The sequence below is a fragment of the Geotrypetes seraphini genome, chromosome 10, assembly GCF_902459505.1.
Source record: "Geotrypetes seraphini chromosome 10, aGeoSer1.1, whole genome shotgun sequence".
Classification (NCBI taxonomy): domain Eukaryota; kingdom Metazoa; phylum Chordata; class Amphibia; order Gymnophiona; family Dermophiidae; genus Geotrypetes; species Geotrypetes seraphini.
Genome location: NC_047093.1, coordinates 58,580,251 through 58,598,068, shown reverse-complemented (window position 1 = coordinate 58,598,068; position 17,818 = coordinate 58,580,251). Strand labels below are relative to the sequence as shown.

The following is a 17,818-nucleotide window of genomic DNA, read 5'->3' as shown; positions in this document are numbered from 1 at the left end:
AGAACGGGACCCCCTATCAATATCTTGAAGAAGTAGGTCCCGATTTGCAAACCGAGCCCTTACATATGCTTGATGGATACATTTATCTGGGTAGCCCCGAAGACGAAAACGTTGGCTAATATCTTTAGCCACCCTCTGGAACTCATTTATGTCTGAACATATTCTTCTGGCCCTTAGAAATTGACTGATGGGGAGACTGGTCTTAAGTCTGTGGGGATGGAAACTTCCAAAATGTAACAAAGTGTTTCTAGCCACTGGTTTTCTATATAGGGTGGTATCAAAAGTATTGCCCACCCTATATATTGTAATGTCCAGGAATTCAATTTGTGACCTATTATATGTTGCAGTAAATTTTAAATCAGGGTCCACCGTATTGATCCACTGGATGAAATTGATCAATTCATTCTCCGATCCGATCCAAAGGAAGAAAATATCATCCAAAAACCTGAGCCACAATTTTATATGAGTATTATAGGAACTCGATGGATAAATGTATTGTTCTTCAAACCGGCCTACATACAACGTCGCCACCGATGGGGCAAAGGTGGCCCCCATTGCAACCCCATGGACTTGTCTATAATATATCTGCTCATATGAAAAATAGTTGTTTTTTATAACCCATTTCGCCAAAGGTAAAAGGAACTCCGTGGTAATTCGTTGTGGTCCTTGTCTAGCGTCCAGAGTCTCTTTTATAATGTCAATAGCCCCTTCCTGGGGGATCCTCGTATATAGGGATACTATATCCAAGGTCACCATATAACATCCTAAAGGGGGTTGGGCTACCTCTCCAAGTCTTCTGAGGAAATGAGCAGAATCTTTCAAATAAGATCTTACCGATACTGCTGCTTGTCTCAAAAAAACATCCAAAAACTTGGAGAGGGGTTCTAATATGCTGTCCCTTGTGTTGACAATGGGTCTCCCCGGAGGATTTTGAAGGTCTTTGTGTATCTTTGGCACAAAGTGGATAGTTGGCGTCTTGGGAAATTTCTCAAGCAGAAATTTATATTCGTTTTTTGTAATACACTTATCCTCATATGCTCTGGTGACATAATCAAAGATTTCTTTTGCCAACTCATCTCCCGGATCATTGATCATGGGGCTATATGATGTTGTATCACCCAATTGTTTCATTGCCTCATCATTGTAACACTTGCGATCCTGGATAACTATAGCCCCTCCCTTATCTGCTTGGTGGATGACTATGTCATCTCTATCTGCCAGTTCTTGTAATGCTACATATTGGGGATACTGCAGATTATATCTGAGAGAGTTGGGATTGTATCTTTGTTCATAGTTGGTAATATCGTTTAGCACCAGGTCTCGGAATGTGGCTATTGTTGGATCCACTGGGGGTGGAGGAACCCAAGTGGATTTAACCCTACAAATAGATTGATCTTCAAACGATGAACTTTGCACTTCCTCTGGATCGCTTTGAAAAAACAGTTTTATTTGGATCTTACGGATGAACCTATGAAAAGCAATCTTTAACCTGAAAAAATCTGGTTTTTCCTTTACAACAAACCCTAGACCTAGCTGTAGCACTTGATGTTGAGTGTGTGTTAGTAATTGGGAAGAGATGTTTACTACCAAGGATGTCATTTGGGTCTCACTGCTACCCCTGTCTTGTTGGATCCCCGACCCCGGGTCCTGGGGCGCAAGTTTTTTGGGACTGTCTCCCCTGTCGGTCTTATTCGAGGGGTGTCTGTAGATTCGCCACTTGTTCCTTCTGATTCGTCAGACGTAGCCTCAAATGCTACCTTTTTCCTTATAATCTGGCTTGTATTCTTTTTATTCCAAGAGTAGACCCTACCCATCTGGTAGTCTTTTTCATCCCTCCGAAGTTTCTTAATTTTCGTCTGTCTTATAGATTCTCTAACCTTATCCATCGATTCTTCCAGTTCTTTTTTCTTTTTGTCAAATTCTTCCATGGATGATTTTTGTAATGTATGGGAAGACCCACATACTGGAAGAGTCATCCAAGCGAGAACATACACAACATGCAAATCGGCTTGGGTTATATATGTTATAGTATGCCCGTGCCCTTTGGTATATGTGGGTCGCACGAAACGTGCGATTCACCTAAGACTCAATGAACATAAATCTAGAATAGTGACGAGTAATGTATCCGCGCCCTTAGTTCAACACTGGCTGTCAAAACAACATCAAGTTGATCAGATCAGATGGCGGGTCATTGACACACTAAAGACAGAAGGGATACAGGGGAATTTGGAGGCTAAGCTAAACTACATGGAACAACAATGGATATACCGTTTAAAAACGGTTATCCCTTATGGGTTAAACTTAGAACTAGAGTGGTCATCCCTTTTATGATGTTTCGCTGGGGGTGTAAGGGCTTCCCCTAAACCAAAATGATGGGAGGATAGGAGAAAGAAAAAACAGAAAAGTAAACATTTCCCTCCCCCGGAGTGGGTGTGGGCAGAGGTTGGGTGTCCTTCCCCTTCCCACCGCACTTCCGGGTTTTGGGACATTTAAACCCGCTTCTAGCACGCCGCGGCCATCTTGGAAAAATAACTTAGATCGGGTGGCCAGCCGTGTTTAACTAACAAAAAAGGTATGAGCATATTTATGGTGTGAATGTTAATACTTTTTATGAGTTATGCTTAGCGTTGTCTATATCTAAACAAGGTTTCTTGTTTACAGGGATAGTAGCCCTGAAGAAACCCCCTTTTTAGGGGTGAAACATGTCGGCATATATATCCCTTACCAACTGCTACTTACCATCCCGGTGAAGCTAAGTATTTTCTTTAAAAACTCACTGTTATATTTATTGTTTTAAGATTATTAATAAGAGTTTAACACACAAGAAAAAAGAAAAAAAGAAAAAAGAAAGAATATATCATTTGCACTTTAGTTTTTGACCCGATGACGATTGGGTGTGTAAAGCCGAGGGATATGATCGTGTTGATCCCTGGGTGACATCTCTGAGGGCCAATAAAAGTTGATTGAACAACATTTAGTTACAAGGTATTAAGGGTGACTTAAAATATCACCTTAGGGGAATAATTAATAGCACCTTGTAAGAGAATATAGCTAAAAATCGATTGTCCTAATTATTTGACCTGGAAGCATATTTAAAAAAATTAATCAGAAAACTTAATCAGAACATTTGAAATAGAAAGTCTTATGCTGCCACACACAGATAAATAGGTGGGGTTTAAGATGTTCCTTATGTATTTTTATTTTTTATTAACTGGATTTTTGTAAACTGTTTTCTATCATATAATTTGGGATTATTATACTACCATAAACCAATCTTGGTCCATTAGTAGAAAAGCAAGGTGTATGTTTTAAGATGAGTGTTTGTAGTAGCATAGTGTGACTAAGGCACAACAAAAGTTATTTCAATTTGCATATATCTTTGTTGCTGTACTACAAAAGAAGCTGAAGAAAATTTGCCAAGCGATTCAATCTCTATAAAGGCTTTGATTTACAAATTAAATTTCTGTGCATGCACTGAAGCATTTTCCATGAAAGGAAACTTAATGCCATGCCTCTAAACTTGCCAGTTTTTTTCCACCGAAGAAATACAACTAGAAGCAAAGGCATTACCACACTTAGCCAACAAAAAAAACCCCACTTGTACCCCACTTCCATTTACACAACTTAGCTGCTGCAACACAATGGTTAAATTGCAGTCATTCCCATTTTACTCAACCAGACCATATACCTTTCAAGCAGCACTACAAACAGGCAGGTAAAAGAAATTTTCACTGAAAGTATTATTTCCATGTGGCTGAAAGAATTAATGTTTAAAATATTCAAAGGGCCTTTTAGCTTAGTCCCATTTAATTAAATCAAGATGTGGCTCCACTCAGCATTTGTTTTAAAAATTTACTTTTCTAACAGACACAAAATACATTCCAAAAGCATAATAATATAAGAAAAAAATATAGACTACAAAAAGGATTCCTGGAAGTATGTCTTATAGGGGAAAAGCCCCAAAAATCAAGACTGCTCGATTCATCAAAGAGCCTAGCTCAGGACTTGTCCTGGTAATCAATCAATTTTCAGGACAGTCACATGTGATTAGGTGCAAGAGATTTCCAGAAATGGGGCATTGCCTCCATAGTCATTGTGAATATCCTGAAAATTTGATAGGTATGGGGTCAATACACCAACTTCAGGAAACCTTAATATAGTTTATTCTCTTGCTTTAATCCCAAGGATTTAGAGAAGCAATTATTTTGCAGTACGTTCTGAAAAAGCACAGTTACTTACCGTAACAGGTGTTATCCAGGGACAGCAGGCATATATTCTCACATGTGGGTGACGTCATCTACGGAGCCCCAGCGCGGACAGCTTTTCAAGCAAACTTGCTAGAAGTTTCAAGTTTGCACACTGCACCACGCATGTGCTAGCCTTCTTGCCCACTAGAGGGCGCATCCCCACCTCGTGGTCCTCAGTTCCATATCATAGCAAAGAAAGCCATCCCCGGGGAGGTGGGCGGGTTGTGAGAATATATGCCTGCTGTCCCTGGATAACACCTGTTACGGTAAGTAACTGTGCTTTATCCCAGGACAAGCAGGCATGATATTCTCACATGTGGGTGACCTCCAAGCCAACCAAAAAAGGGCAGGTGGGAGGATGGCAAATTATGAAAACAGATTACGTAACACCGACTGGCCAAACCGGCCGTCGCTTCTGGACAAAGTGTCCAGACAGTAGTGAGAGGTGAACGTATGAACCGAAGACCAAGTGGCAGCTTTACAAATGTCCTCCATAGGCGTAGATCGGAGGAAAGCCACAGAAGCTGCCATCGCCCGGACTTTATGACCCGTAACACGACCTGCAAGCGGGAGACCAGCCTGAGCGTAGCAAAAAGAAATACAAGCAGCTAACCAGTTGGACAAGGTGCGCTTTGAAACCGGATGTCCCAAACGATTAGGATCAAAGGACAAAAATAATTGAGGAACCTTCCGATAAGACTTGGAGCGTTGGAGATAAAAGGCCAACGCCCTCTTACAGTCAAGGGTATGAAGCGCCGCCTCACCAGGATGAGAATGGGGCTTCGGAAAAAACACCGGAAGGACAATAGACTGATTGAGGTGGAAATCAGACACAACCTTAGGTAAAAATTTGGGATGGGTGCGAAGAACCACCTTATCATGATGAAACACCGTGAAAGGAGGATCCGCCACCAAGGACTGTAGTTCACTGATTCGACGAGCAGACGTGAGTGCAATCAAAAAGACTACTTTCCAAGTAAGAAACTTAAGATGCGACTTGTCGATGGGCTCAAAGGGAGGCTTCATAAGCTGAGCCAAGACCACATTAAGATCCCACACCACCGGAGGAGGCTTCAAAGGAGGATGGATATTCACTAGCCCCTTCATGAAACGCGTCACCAGAGGATGAAGAGAGAGAGAACGACCTTCAAGATGCCGATGGAATGCTGCAATGGCACTGAGGTGTACCCGAATGGAAGTCGTTTTCAGGCCAGACTCAGACAAATGCAAAAGATATTCCAGAACCGAAGCCACAGGCACCGAATCTGGTTCCAGACTATTCAAAGAACACCAGGATGTAAACCTGGTCCATTTCTGAGTATAACAAAGCCTAGTCGAGACCTTCCGCGAGGCCTCTAAAACGTCCCTCACGGCCCGAGACACCGGAATCGAAGTCAGGGGGAGAGAAACCAAGCAGTCAGATGTAAGGACTGAAGATTGGGATGCAACAGCGAACCCCGACTCTGAGACAGCAGAGAGGGAAACACCGGCAGAAGCAGAGGTTCCCTGGTACTGAGTTGAAGAAGTAGGGAGAACCAGGGCTGCCTGGCCCAACGAGGCGCAATGAGGATCATGGAGGCTCCGGTCGATCTGAGATGAACCAGCGTTCTCAAAATCAGAGGAAACGGTGGAAATGCATAAAGGAACCTCCCCTCCCATTCGAGGAGGAAGGCATCCGCCTCGAGACGATCCGGAGAGTAAATCCGAGAGCAATAGAGGGGCAGCTTGCGAGTCTCCGGAGAGGCAAACAGATCCACCTGAGGAGTTCCCCAGCGGTCGAAGACCTCGCGAAGTACTCGGGAGTTCAGAGACCATTCGTGCGGCTGGAGAAGACGGCTGAGTTTGTCTGCCAGCTGGTTCTGCTCTCCCTGAATGTACACCGCCCGCAGGAATATGTTCTGGGAGATCGCCCATTCCCAAAGGCGGAGAGCCTCTTGACACAGAGGCCAAGAGCCCGTACCCCCCTGTTTGTTGACATAGTACATCGCTACCTGGTTGTCCGTCCGCACGAGAACCACATGGTCGTGCAGGAGGTGGACAAAAGCTCGCGCAGCTAGAAAAATGGCGCGAAGCTCCAGCACATTGATGTGGCACCGACGGTCCACGGCAGACCACAGACCCTGTGTCCTCAGACCGTCCAGGTGCGCTCCCCACGCGTACTCGGAGGAGTCCGTCGTCAAGACCTTGGTGTGAGGAGGAACGAGAAACAGCAAACCCCCTGACAAATTGGAAGAGACGGTCCACCAACGGAGCGATCGACGTAAACAAGGAGTCACTGAGATCCGGGAAGACCCCGGATCGCGATCCTGTCGCCACTGCGACGCCAGAGTCCATTGCGCGATTCTCAAGTGCAAGCGAGCGAACGGCGTGACGTGAACCGTCGACGCCATGTGACCCAGCAAAACCATCATGTGCTGGGCCGACACCCGCGATTGCCCTTGACAATGGCGACTCCACCGAAGCAGAGTCTCCCGTCGAGGCGGGGGGAGAAAAGCGCGGAGGCGAACCGTGTCCAGCACGGCTCCAATGAACTGGAGAGACTGCGCCGGACGCAACTGAGACTTGGGGAAGTTTACTTCGAACCCCAGGTCCTGCAAAAGACTGATAGTCTGTTGGGTCGCTAAGATAACCCCCTCCCTGGACGGGGCCTTGATCAGCCAATCGTCCAGATAGGGAAAGACCTGCAGACCCCGCGAGCGCAGGGCCGCCGCCACCACCACCATACACTTGGTGAATACCCGAGGGGAAGATGACAGCCCGAAGGGAAGAACCCGATACTGCAGGTGCAAATCCCCGACCTGAAAACGCAAGAACCTGCGGCAAGCGGGATGCACCGGAACATGGGTGTAAGCTTCCTTCAAGTCCAGGGAGCACATCCAATCTCCCTCCTCCAAAAGAGGATAGAGAACCGGGAGCGATAACATACGGAACTTCTCCCGGACCAGGAACTTGTTGAGCTTCCGGAGGTCCAAAATGGGGCGCAAGTCCCCGGTCTTTTTTGGGACTAAAAAGTAACGGGAGTAAAACCCCTGGCCCATCTGATCGCGAGGTACCACCTCGACCGCCCTGAGACTCAACAAGGCCCTGGCTTCCTCCAGGAGAAGGGCCAGCTGGTTCCGATTGGGAGGGCAAGCCCCGGGGGGCAAGTCCGGAGGCGGACAGGAGAAGTTTAGCGAATAGCCATCTGAGATTATCCGGAGCACCCATGCGTCCGACGTGATCGCCGACCAGGCCCCGGCAAAGGCCGTCAGCCGACCCCCGATGGGGAGGGGGTGGCGCGATATTGCGGTGAGGGCCCGCCCCCAACCGCCTATCCCGTCAAAAGGACGGCGCGGCCTTGGCGGCCCCCTGCGCGGCAGGTTTAGAGGGGCCACCCCTACTCTGCTGGGGCTGTCTTCGAGGGGGCGGTCTGGAGAAGGCCGGTGTGGACTTCTGAGGGTACCTCCTCGGGGGCTGCCGAAAGGGACGTTGGGCAGGAGCCTTAGGCTTCGGCCGCACCAGAGAGGCCAGGGAGCGTTCCTGTTTGGACAGTCGCTCCGTCGCCGCATCCAAAGAGTCATCAAATAATTCCACCCCAACGCAAGGCAAGTTTGCCAGGCGTTCCTGCAAATTTGACTCCATCTCGAGGGTACGAAGCCACGCCAGCCGGCGCATGGCCACTGCACAGGCGGACACCCTCGAGGCGAGTTCAAACGCATCATAAACTGCGTGGAATAAATATAGGCGCAGCTGGGTCAGATTCGAACTAAAGGTGGCGAACCGGTCCCTATGCGACTCAGGCATCACCTCCCGAAAAGAGGGGAGGTCCTTCACCATCGTACGGAGGAAGGAAGAGTACGAAAATGCATAGTTCAGGACCCTTGTAGCCATCAGAGAGTTCGCATAGAGACGACGTCCAAATTTGTCAAGGGTCCGGCCCTCCCTACTCGGCGGGACCGTCGCCGAGACCCTGGAGGGCTGCGATTTCTTGACCGCCGATTCCACTAGGAGCGAAGTATGGGAAAGTTGGCCCTTCTCAAACCCCTTGATGGGAAGGGTGCGATACTTAGACTCCATTTTGGAGGGGACCACAGCGACCGTCAATGGAGCCTCAAGATTCCTCAGGAAGGTCTGACAGAGGACCTTGTTAACCGGAAGGCGCGGGGACTCCCTAGGGGGGGCAGGAAGATCCTGCTCCTCCAAGAACTCCTTGGTGTAAGTGGACCCTTCAGACAAGTCAACACCCAAAGCCCTCGCCATATCCTGCACAAACCTCGTAAAGGATGAGGGCTTAGCAGGAGGAGAGGGAGACCGCGACTTCCCGGCGGAGCCGAAGGGAGAGGCCTCGTGGGAGTATCTGGGCTCCCTACCCGACCCCGACCCCAGCGAGGCACAGTCCTGCGACCTCGACGGAGTCGGAGACCGGGTGCGTCTGAAGGAACCCCTGGGGGATCCCCCCGGGGTCCGAGGCACCGAAGCCCGACCCTTCGGCCCCGGCGAGGAAGCCCGAGAGCTCTCCCTGGCCGGAGACCGGAACAAAATGGGGTTATCGACACGCAGGTCCCGCACCTGCAAGGCATCGGCCCCGGCCGGCGACGAGCGACCACGCCGCCGAGGCGAGGTCCGAGACCGCTTGGCCTTCCTCGGCTTGCGCCTCGCCCGAGACCTGCCCGAGGGCGATGAACCTCGCGAGGACCCCAAGGACGAAGACGAGATTCTTCGCACTCGGCGCCCCTTGTCCTTTGGGCGCACGCTACGCTCCGGGGGATCCCGCGAGGCCGGGTCCGAGGGTACCGCCGAGGTCGAGGCCGTGGGCGCCTCGGGAGCCGAAGCCCCGGTACCCGAGGCCGAGGTCGCCAACTGCGGGGTCACCGAGGCCGAAGCCGCCGGGGCCGAAGCCGCCGAGGCCGAAGCCTGCTGCAGCTGGTCAATGGCCCCGGTGAGCTCCGAGGCGATCAACGCCCGGAGCAATTCTTGGAACACGGGGATTGTCATTCCCTGTGGCAAGACCTGCCGCTGCTCCTCAGAGGGCGACCTCGGTCTCGAGTATTCCCTCGGGGCAGCGGACGTGGGCAACTTGGGCTTAACAGAGGCGGACCCACCCGCCGACGAGCCCGAGGATGGCTTTTTGGAGGATCCTGGAGCTGAGGAGGGAAGCGGAGACTTACCCGAGGCCTTGGAAGAGGCCAGCTGCTTCGAAGGCATCGATGCCCGAGGCGAAGCCGACGGTCCCGAAGCTGAGGTCGAGGCCGATGTCGAGGCCGAGGTCAAGGCCGGGGCCGAAGCCGAGGCCGAACTCGAGGCCTTCCCCGGAGGGGACTCGACAGAAAAAAGTTCTGCCATGCGGGCTTTGCGGCATTTAAGTGCCCGCTTCTGGAAAGTGGCACACTGCTCGCAGGACGCCGTCGGGTGTTGGGGCCCCAAACACCGCAAGCAGCACCCGTGCGGGTCAGTAATTGAAAGAAGCCGTTCACAGCGCCCGCACTTTTTAAAGCCCGTTACGGGCCGGGACATGGGCCCAAAGAGAGCCGGGAACAAGCGAGGTTCCTCGGCCACGGCTACCGGGAGCCCCCGGTAGCAACGGAACGAAAAATTTTTTTTTTTTTTTTTTTTTGAAAAGGAAAGAAACTAAAGAAAGAAGAAGACAAAAAAACGCAGCGACCGTGCGAAAAACCCTACACAGCCGCGGCGACAGAAGGCACAATTAGCACAAATTCTCCACAGGGCTTCTGGCTCCGCGGATGAAAATGAACTGAGGACCACGAGGTGGGGATGCGCCCTCTAGTGGGCAAGAAGGCTAGCACATGCGTGGTGCAGTGTGCAAACTTGAAACTTCTAGCAAGTTTGCTTGAAAAGCTGTCCGCGCTGGGGCTCCGTAGATGACGTCACCCACATGTGAGAATATCATGCCTGCTTGTCCTGGGATAACCTGGGCATTTGATTCCATGCCTGCGATTGTACATCCATATATGTCAATTAAAAAACATGAAAAATCATTGCATCTCAAAGCACTGAAAGAACTCAGTAATAACACAGAAACATCATGGCAGATAAAGGCCAAATGGCCCATCCAGTCTACCCATCTGCAGCATCCACTATCTCCTCCTCTCCCTAAGAGATCCCACATGCCTGTCCCACGCTTTTTTGAAACTGCAGGTCTACTATTAGTAACCTATAGACCAGTGTCTCTAAAACTGTGTGCCACGGCACAATGGTGTGCCCCAAAGAGTTTCCAGGTGTGCCAAGACAGATTCCAGAATTTTACTTTATTTTTAAAAAATTCCCTTAAGTATACATTAGAATAGATGACATGTACGTCACATACGCAAGATTCTGTCAATGTTATGAGAGTCTGTATACGTAAGGATACAACTATTCAGACATTCTTTGATGTGATTGGTGCTTGAAAATTAACGGCAAGTAATTTTAGGGTTTTTTTTTAATGTAGTAGTTATCCTAACTTGAACAACAAAGCAATCGAGGCTCTCTTACCGTTTGGATTTTCTTGTATTTGCAAACTTGTATTTTCAGCTCTGACAGAAATTAAATCGAGACTGCAGATGGTGGATGATGAAGTGTGTTTTCTTGTGACTATCGAGTCACGTTTTGAGTTAATTTGCCCTGAAAAACCAGCACATCCATCACATTAATTAGCAATTCTATCTACTTTAGTTTCATCGTTGTTACAATTACCCATACATAGCTTAAAAGAGCTTTAAATAAATAACTCTCAGGTTTAATTTTTTGTTGGTTTTGCAATTTTATAATTTCAATTACAATGTGCCACAAAAAACATTTGCTCTGTTTAGTATGCCACAAAAAATATTTGTTCCGTTTAGTGTGCCAGAGCTAAAAAAGTTTGAGACACACTACTGTAGACCAGTTTTCTTCAACCACTGGTCCATGGACCAGTGCCGGTCCACAGAAATTTCCTGCCGGTCCACCGCACATGCTTCGGGCCCCAGACAGTGCTCCTCAGCTGCCGGTCCACGGTACGATCGATATGGCATTGTCTTTGGGCCAGCTCCCTCTTCCCCAGTACTGCAGTGCACAAAGCCGTGAACAGGAAACCTTCTCTCTGACGTTGCAACGTCAGAGGGAAAGCTTCCAGATGAGGCGCGGGCCGCTGCCCACAGCTTTGTGCACTGCAAAACTGAGGAAGAGGGAGCCGGTTCGAAGATAACACTGGGAGGTAGGTCAGAAGGCAAGGCATGGAAGGAGGGAGACAACAACAGTAGGAGGAATGATTTTATTTTTTAATTTAGTGAATGATTTACATCTGCTGTCTGTTCAGGAAGAAATGCATTTGTTTCTTTTCCTCTGGGGTTGTACTGCATGCAGAGTCTTGCATCTTACGGTTTGCTTGTATATATTATTATTTTTAGTTTTTGGTCCCGTATTTACATGGCGTTATCTGTGTTCTGGTAGGAATGAATATTGAGAAGCATACAGTGTGCTTTGTGTAGTTCAATTTAGTGGTTAACCATTATGTGTTAATACGATTATATTGTGTGTGTATATACAGTACATGAAAAATGAATTAAAAAAATGGTGTTACAATTAGTATTATTATGAGGACGGGGGCGGAGATTGGGTAGAGATGGGCTGGGTCTGGCCCATGACTTAGCCCAGTGTTCTTCAACTGCCGGTCCGCGGACCGGTGCCGGTCCACAAAATAATTGTTTTATTTCCGCCGGTCCATAGGTGTCAAAAGGTTGAAGAACACTGCTACAGACCATTAGAACAGCCATGGACTCGCGGCAGCCAATCAGCTAGCAGCTCTGCACAGGCAGGAGCAAAGAAAGGTTGTTCCTGCTGCAGTTCACCAGGGATACTAAAGGTACACGGGAGAGGCAGGAGGGAGTTAAAAAAGAATCAGCTGGGGCAGGAGACATCCCTCCCGTCCTAGTCACAGCTGGACCACCAGGTCTTACACAGCAGGCCTGGTGAAGGCCTGCAAGGTATCAGGAGGGAGGGGGACAGAGTACAGAACCTGGAAGGGAGGAAAGGAGGCTGGGTGCAGAGACTGGTGGGGCAGGGGAGGGAGTGAATGAGGGGGCTGGATGCAGAGCAGCGAGGGAGGGGGAACAGGGTGCAAAGCCTGGCAGGGCAAGGCACTGCACTTGAATATTAACCCCCTCCCCCCCAATTTATATTCAAATTAACCTTTTTCCCTCCTTTTTTTGGGGGGGAAATGTTACCTCGGTTTATATTTGAGTATATATGGTATATAAAACACAAATGCAAGGGGATATGGACATGGAAGGGCTATGCCTAATACTTGCATGCACAGATTACAGAATACTAATAGTTACTCTCAACTGCCTACAGTTAGGTGTGCACATTTATACTAGCCATTGAGCTGACATAGCTGTATACAATTGCCATTACAGAATTTGCACTCAGTGCACATCATGCCAATGCCTAACTTTAGGTCATCTATATACAATTACCCCATACTGTCACCAGACCTTTAGAAAGCTTTTCACAAAGATCTTCATGAGACTTAGAAAATTAAAAGTTTCAAGTTTCTTTATTTTTGATATACCATCTATCAAAATAAGTGTCTAAACGGTGTACAATATAAAAAAAATGGCAAAAAACAATTAAAATACAATATTTTATCAAATATTAAAAAATCTTAGACGAATTTAGGCTAATGTACATGAAACAGAAGGAAAGGAGGGGAGGGGAGGATTGTTTAAAATACATCGAAGTAAAATTAGTAAAAAAGGGATGGTAAATGGGGAGTGGTAAAAACATTAGGATGGGAATCACTTCAGAGGAAGCATTAGATGTTTCAAAGCTTCACTAAGATCAAGGGGTTAAGAGACGAAAGCCGATATTAAAAAGTAAAGGCACCTTTAAAGAGGAAAGTTTTAAGTTTGGCTTTAAATTTTTCAAGCGAGTTCTCCAATCGAACGTCTAATGGGAGGGAGGGCATTTCACAGAGAGGGGGCGGCGATTGAAAAAATAGATTTGTGAGTAGTATCGTAAAACAGTTCCCGTATTGACGGTATTGAGAGTAGATTTTGATTATTAGATCGGAGAGCCCTAGATGATGAGTAAGGGATCAGAAGTTTATCTATGAACGCCGGTTGGTTAGAGTTTTTTTTATTAAAGGTGAGTATTTTATAGACGCAATGAGTGATAGTTAGCCAATGTGCTTTGTGAAGGAGAGGAGTGACATGATAGATTAATTTAATAGCAGTGTTTTGTAATAGTTGTACACGGCGGATTTCTTTCTGAGTTATGCTTTTATAAAGGGCATTGCAGTAATCTATGGTTGAGATTACAAGGGAGTGAATCAGGATATTGATAGAAGAGGGATTGAGAAAAGAAGAAATAGAGCGGATGAGCCTAAGCTTATGAAAGCATTTCTGCATAACTGCACTAACTTGTGGATGAAAGGTAAGGTCCCTGTCTAGAATGACTCTGAGAAGTTTAACTTTACTATCCGTTTGAATTGAAGAAGAATCGATACAGATGGGTAAGTAGACATAGATGTTCATCAGGGGAGAGCGAGAAAAACTGGAACAGAAGACAATGTCATGTTGTAATTTGCTGTACATTGTTTTGGGTGAAGTCTCTTCATAAGTTAATAAATATTAACCCTTTAATTGGCAGATGGCAAAAATGGCTGCTTTATGTAACTTGATGTCGCATGAGAGCCATAGAAACACATGTTGATTTGGAGATGCAGATGTCGCACGAGAGCCATAGAAACACATTGTTTCTGTGCAAAAATGCCAAATAAAGGGTTAAATAAAAATAAAACAACTATTTTGAGAGAGAGAAATATAGAGAAGGGGGTTAAATAGTCAATTCTCTCAATGAAGGAATTCCACAAAGATCTGTACTAGGACTGACGATTTTTAACATAGGGCTCCTTTTACGAAGCCGTGTTAGCGGTTTAATGCGCGTAATAGCACGCGCTACTTTGCCGACCGTGCTAGCCGCTACCGCCTCCTCTTGAGCAGGCAGTAGTTTTTCGGCTAGCGCGGGTGTTAGCACGCATTAAAAATGTGCGTGCGATAAAGCCGCTAATGCGGCTTCGTAAAAGGAGCCCATAATTATAATCTTCTGCTCAGTGTACAATAACAACCCCCCCCATAATGTTAGAAATTACTAGGGATGTAATACAGAAAACAAGATAATGCCTCTGTATTGCTCCATTGTGAATCCACACCTTGAGTAAAGTGTGCAATTCTAATCACCTCATCCCAAAAAGATATTGGTATTCTGTTAATATCGTATTATACCTATGCTATTTAAGTGTATGATGGAAAATATCAATACAGGATTGTTCCACAGTGCTGTTAAAAGTGTATATTCCTGATACTGTATTATGTTAGTCCTATTACTAGGTTTCAATTTGCCATTCCCAAGTTTATCTCAATGATGGTAAGTATGCTAATATTTGGTCATTTTACTATTGTTGTGCTGTTAACAAGATTGTAAACTGAACCTGCTGTACACCTTTCTTCATAAAGGAAGTTAATAAATAAAATAAATATAATGGGATTGGAAAATTACAGAGAATGGCAACCAAAATGATCAAAAGGGATGCAACCACTCTCTCCGAAGAAAGGCTGAGATTTAGGACTCTTCAACTTGAAAAAAACAAACAAACAAACATACAAACAAACAACAGCTGAGGGAAGCTATGATAGGTCTATAAAATTCTAAAATTAATGGAACAGGTAGCCAGGAATTTATTGTTTACACCAGGGGTGTCCAACCTTTTGGATTCACTGGGCCGCATTGGTCGAAAAAAATGTTTCTGGGGCTGCACAAACGTGCAAACTCTGCAGCAAGATAGAGGAGGGAGCCGGCAAGACGGTAAACACCAGGGGGCAGCAGAGGAAAACACTGCATCGTCCTCGACCGGGGCCGCACAAAATACTTCACTGGGCCACATGCGGCCCTCGGGCTGCAGGTTGGACACCCCTGGTTTACACTGTCAAAAAGCACAAAGACTAGGGACAATACCATTAAGTTACCTAATAGTACATTTAAAATAAGAGGAATACATATTTTTCACTCAGTACATAGTTAAGCTCTAGAACTTATGGACAGAGACTGTGCTAAAAGCAGTCAATGCAACTGAATTAAAAAAAATAAAAGATTTTAACAAACTCCTGGAGGTAATGTGCATAGACCATTATTAAGGCAGATCTGGGGAAGAGACACTGATTAACCTTGTGGGTTAGTATGGAATCTTGCTTTTTGGGGTTCTGCCAGGTATTGGCGACATGGATTGGCCACTGATGACAAGATACTGGGTTAGATGTGCCAACTCTTTTTCTTAATAGTTACTTAACTTAATAGTTTCAAAACCTCACTGGACCTTATTTCCATATTCTGCTTTGTTGGAGGTGGAAAAAAAATAATTTTATATACCTTGGATTAGCAATGACAATTTTAGTTTTTCTGTCCACATTCATTCCATGTTTTAAAAGTTTAACTTACTAATCAAGTCTCAATTTTCAGCGTTTTTCTTTCAAACATTAATATTCTCAATCTAGCTCTTTCACAAAACACAAATGAATTTTGCACTTTAAGATCATCAAGATTGTTTTAACTGGTTTTTGTGTCTATCCAAGATCTGGCTCCAAAAACAACATGTTTTAAAGTCTTCTTTCTCTTTCACTTATGTATCGGTGCAAAAAAAGCTTAATTTTTTAAAAATGAAAATTGATAATGTACCAAACTGTGATCTGCAGTATTGTAGAAAACTAAGGACCCTAATATAAAGCTGTAAATAGCATAATTATGGTTAAAAATATCATACAAAATTATAGTTGCACCCTGTGCAAGATCTAGAAAAAGGTCCAAAGACTAACCTTTTTTTTAGTTCCCACAGCCCCTTAATTGATCTCATACCTCTTTCCTAAACCATATAACCACTAGTGACTACTGATACCTACTACATATGTTACCAACTCTTAGCAGCTAAGAGTACTAACTATTAACATGTTGCTAAAGTTACAATAGTTCAGTTATACTATCAATAACTATCCTAATAACTGCTTTCACCTTATCTCAATAAAGTCTCAATAAAATGTCACAGATTTGGCTTCTTCCTGTATACCATATTTAAAAACTCCTGAAATAGACCAACTCAAAATCAGCTAAATTCTCTACTGCCAGTGGGTCAGAATCAGGAGGGCAGGGCCAGCTCAACCTATGGACCAGGTGAGGCCCTGATCCAGGGCACCTAATAAAGGGCACCAAAATCTCAGTCTCGAATTTCTCTCTTCCTTCCCCTCTACAGGTAAGGAGGGAGATATGCTGAAGATCCAGGATACTGACTCCCTTTATCACCAGCATTGGGAGGGGGAGACTTGAGATAGAGAAGGAGCTAGTGGATCATGAGTGGGGGGGGGGGGGGCACCAATGCAAAGTTGGTTCAGGGTGCCAGTTCCTTCAGCAGGCACTATATGAGGGGAAGGCTTTTCCTGATACAACCCAGATAACTGTAAAAACCACTAGATTTATTTTACTTAAAAATAACAAATAGATCTATTCCTTGGAATATTTCCAGGCACTAATGACCCAGATTAACCACTGATGGAAACACGATGCTGAGCTCGACACTATGGTCTGATCTGCTGATTTTTAAAGTAAAACATCTTCCCCCCTTTTCACTTCTCAAAATGGATTTCAAGAGCATTGTTGTTCCTCTCTGCCTAAAAAGACGACATAAGCCACAGTACGATTTGACCTCTCGAATGCTAGCTTCCATACGACACATGAAAAGGAGCTCAAGAGCCCTCACAGCAATCATCTCCCCTAGACACGGATTCATAAAAGCTAGTTAAACACGATCACAAGAAACGAAACAAATGGGGGATGGTTGCTGTAAAGAAGCCACTGGCCCAGAGCACAACTGGGGAAGAAGGGGAGCAGTTTACCTTCTTGCCCTAATAAAATAGCGACAATTAGTTTGTATGAGGGCTTGGGACGAGAAGAATGAGAACACGAATGCTGGAGTCGGGGCCCTACCTTCCCAGGACTGATTTGGGAAGGAAAGGCCACCCAGACTCCAGCTTCCCATTGCATTTCTCGTTCTTGGGCTTGCCCTCCCCTTCCACCGATGGAGGACCTCGTCTCTCTGCCGCGGCCCTGCTTACCTGCTCCGGGCGGGCCGCGGCGCACGGAGCTTACTGAGGCCCGGCGGCCACCGCCGCCGCTCATTGAAAGGCACACGGCACGAGACAAGGCTGGTGCTGCGCGCGCCGGGCAGGGAAGGAAGACGCGGGACCAACCGAGACGCATGCGCTTGTGCACGAAGCAGCGGCGCGCACGCTCTCCAGAGAGAAAACTAACTCGAAGGGTAGTGGGAGGAACAGAGCTAAGGCAGGGCCGGGAGCCGGCGAGACTGCGGCCTACGGAGACTTAGAGGGGACAAAACCTCATCTTAAAGGGACCGCACGCAATTGCAGAGCATAATAACCAGCAGCGCTAGAGCAACATCAATGCCACCTTCCTCCAACAACTGTCTCACATATCCAAAACCCCTAAGATATATTTAACGAAAATTATCATCTTTAATGCTATAGATCTGGAAGGTCTAATTCACGTATATT

At 46.3% G+C, this 17,818-nt stretch overlaps 1 protein-coding gene across 2 annotated transcripts in view; it reads right to left on the bottom strand.

Moving 5' to 3' along the window:
* The window catches only part of WDR5 (WD repeat domain 5), a 118,360-nt gene extending 100,542 nt beyond the window's left edge, over positions 1-17,818 (bottom strand). The window contains exons 1-2 of one of the 2 annotated variants that reach the window (XM_033960478.1): positions 17,363-17,818; positions 10,719-10,847 (exon numbers count right to left, since the gene is read on the bottom strand). The gene's annotated coding sequence lies outside the window, so the exon portion shown is untranslated. The remainder of the gene's footprint in view (positions 1-10,718; positions 10,848-17,362) is intronic. The other variant, XM_033960477.1, reaches the window with a different exon arrangement.